Source organism: Trachymyrmex cornetzi, unplaced genomic scaffold, assembly GCF_001594075.2.
Source record: "Trachymyrmex cornetzi isolate Tcor2-1 unplaced genomic scaffold, Tcor1.1 scaffold321, whole genome shotgun sequence".
NCBI classification, from domain to species: Eukaryota; Metazoa; Arthropoda; class Insecta; order Hymenoptera; family Formicidae; genus Trachymyrmex; species Trachymyrmex cornetzi.
This window is the reverse complement of record NW_017297908.1, coordinates 973,593-977,313: the sequence shown is the minus strand read 5'-3', so window position 1 is coordinate 977,313 and position 3,721 is coordinate 973,593.

Sequence of the window (3,721 nt, the reverse complement as noted above, 5' to 3'; positions counted from 1 at the left end):
GATTATAAATCTTACATTTAGGAGAATATTTTTCCTCTTCTGTAAAATGTTGCCCGGACAAGTTGCTTCGACTATCTTCGTCAATTTTGTTTTCGTCAATTTTTTGGCCAAGAGCAATGTGCTTTCGCTATTTCAATTTTGTTACAAGTTTTTAAACCACGTGTCCGCACGGTACCTCAGATCGTATAATACTAAATACAACACGTCTGTGCGATGAAGAAATGTTCACGGAAGGTCGTAGCGCGACATATAAATCTTTGTTAATATAATGGTAAACATTAATACAGGGTTTGATTTCGCCTAACAGCTAATAGCATCGATCCATTTGTAATTTAGTCGTTATGGTTCTACGTACACAAGTGTTCAAATTAAAGTATACTTTACAAATCCAAATATGAATTTTCCTTCTTGCATGCAATGTTTGTACTGTTGCATTATTGATGCGTTTTATTAAATAAAACAGATATTTATAAATGCGGATCTCTGATAGGTATAATTTGATAGGTATAATTTGAAAGCAATAGATTCAAAATGTTATTAAACCTGGACTGTAATTAATTTGTTTAGTATAATTTACTCTCACAGTTGTATTATTATACTTTTCAAATCATTTATTAAATTTATTTTCCAAATTAAATAAAAATCAGTTGACTATTTTTATTAAAGGTTTTCTTGAAATATTTTCTTCTCCTTCTAAAACTATTATATCAGACAAATATGTTATAAATTTATTTATAGTTTTTGAGCACTTTTATGTATTTATAATATAGGATGTCTAATTGAGCATTAAATTATTAAAAATTGCTAGTCAATTTAATTTAATTCGTGATGTTATTATAGTAGTTTAATTGCGTTTATAAGGAAAATCGACGCGCAATTTGAATGACTACGAATATGGTATTTATATGCATGCACATATATATAGAATATATATATATATATATATATATATAATTCGCACTGATTATTAAGCATTAAGAATCCAGCTTTAACCGTTGTAGACATTTAATTCTTAGTATTGATTGTGTTCTCATATATGCGATGAAAAATAAAGATTTCTAATATTGCAAACCATCATGGTGAGAGTAGTATAAGCTTTACAAAAATCTTTAACGAAATTGGTAGCTTTATTACCATGAGGAAGGTACTTTAGTGTGTAGTATTAAATGATCTTTTTCCATAAATAATTTCAAATTAAATAAAAAATATGTTGATGCTATCAGATGTAAATTAGAATAACTATTTCATATGTATATATATATATATATATGTATACATATGTATACATATAACCGATCCCAAAAAAATCTTTTTAAAAAAAGAAAAAATATACGCCAAGTGCATAAAAAAAGGTGTTGAATACATACTTCTTATAAAAAACGGATCCGAAATAAATGTAATATGTTAAGCGTTTCCTTACGCAAGACACATATGAAGGACTAAAAGTGACTAAAATAGTTCACCAGATTATAGTGAAGAAAAAATTTGACGTGCTCATATAAAAATACACTATTCTAAGGACAATATGTTTTGATATTTCAGAAATTATTTGCAATGTGAATTGTTAAAAAGATTATTATAAATAATATTCTGTAAATATACACAATACATGAAAATAATAATTCAATAAAGAAGAGATGTTAATAATTGCTTACTGATCTTGTAAATTCATTATCTATAATGTTTCTATATCTAAATATAATTAATATTATATCTGGAGTCCGAATAAAAGGATATAGCTCTTTTTAAAAATATCAATTTTAATGTGTAATTATTGTGTCAATAATTAAATTAAGATGTTTATGAAAAAGAAGTGCTTATATTTTTTGGCCAAAATTGACACGCAATCGAAACTTCGAATTTTGATTTCGACTGAAATTTAATAATTGTTTCAATAAATTATGGTATTAACGAAAAGAAAAAGTATATGATATATTTATTGCAGGACCGACAACATTATGAATGTTAAAGTAAGCTGAAAGATTATACGTGTCATAGCTCAATCTAAACGCGACTCATAGATTTTGTCAATGCACCTATAAAATCATTGACACATGTATAAGTAGAATTATAGAGAAAAACAAAGTAAATAAAATAGAGCAAAAATGAAAAAGTACAACATCACATGAAACTGCAAAGTTAAAAAAAATACAACACTACAAGTTACATAAAACATTAGCTAAGTAGTAATATATTTTTATTAGGAAGTATAAATAAATGCTCAGAATCACTCATAGTATGACCATAGCATGAACATAGCGAAACTTCAACATTAACTAACATTAATTTTATGTATTGTCAAATATTTTTACATAACTCATGAAATTATTAAATCTAATTTTTAACTATATATACAAAATTATTACACTAATTATATCATAACAGTGACAGGCGATTTCTTAAAGTGACGAGATATTCGAGACTGCAATCACCGGAAAAGGTCTGAATATACAATAACGTCCAATCATTTATAAAAGTGTCATTAAACTTGACATGGATACTTCTTTTAAATCCATTAATACAAAGAAATAAGGAACACAAGAGGGATGCAAATAGATAATCTATTATGTTAAACTTCTATATACATCTTTGTTTCTTCGTGAATTAAATAAATAAATCATTACAAATTTCTGAAGTGCTATATTATTAATAACAATACTATATTGGAATATTTATTTTTCAATTTATCATACATTAACTTCTGAAAAAATACAAATGCTGTATAATACATAATTTATTAGAACGTATAAACATTATAATTCAAATTGTAAGATTAAGGTATTCATGATCGGATCTTATATTTAAGGCCATTTTAGGTATAATGCTGAGATGTTATGAATGAATCAGAGAGTCATTTTGGGATCTTAATACATTAAGTGACATCTCTTACGGCTCTGTAATTGATTCATAATAAGAGATTATATATAATGTTCTCAATATAAGAATGGTCAATGAATACTACATTAAGATATGAGGATATAATTATTAATTCTCTAAATATAACCAATTCATAATTATAATTTATGTAATACTTTACATACTGCAATTATGTTTTAATATTAGTGTTTAGTCTTACAAATAATAGTTTCAATCAATAATTTTTCAGACTTTAGTTCTCATAAAAGTAATATTCGAATTACCTAAATAATTGGAATACTTTGATTAGAGTAATACTAGTTATTTCGAATAATTTGAATATTATAATCTTGGCTGTATATACCTTTAATAGAGATGTATTGTCTAAAATATGTAAAATTATTACCACAAAAAATTCGACAACTTGAAAATTATATAATGTACATAATTACTAAAACAACTAATAAATGATACGTTTGAAGAAAAATTCATCTTCTCATCGAAAATGTATATTTGTTCGTCATGTATGTCTCATAAGAAAAGTGAATTATGCTCATATCCTCTATAATATTGTTTTCGGCGAGTAATGAATCTCAGAACATTGTTGTGTTCCAGGCTAGATTGGAATCTGTAAGTGCAAGTGCAATAAATAACTAAGAAATACATAATACTTATTTAATTAGCAGGTGTACAATACAGTTAAAATTTATTTGAATAGAGTATATCTACATTATTTTATAACTTTATTTGGATACGGTATACACTACTCGTAAAGAATCACCATTTGGGCCATTTTCATCAACGCCAATTACTTAATCGGCCGTGAATCTGATAACTAATCACGTTTGCTGTTTAGTAGAACTAA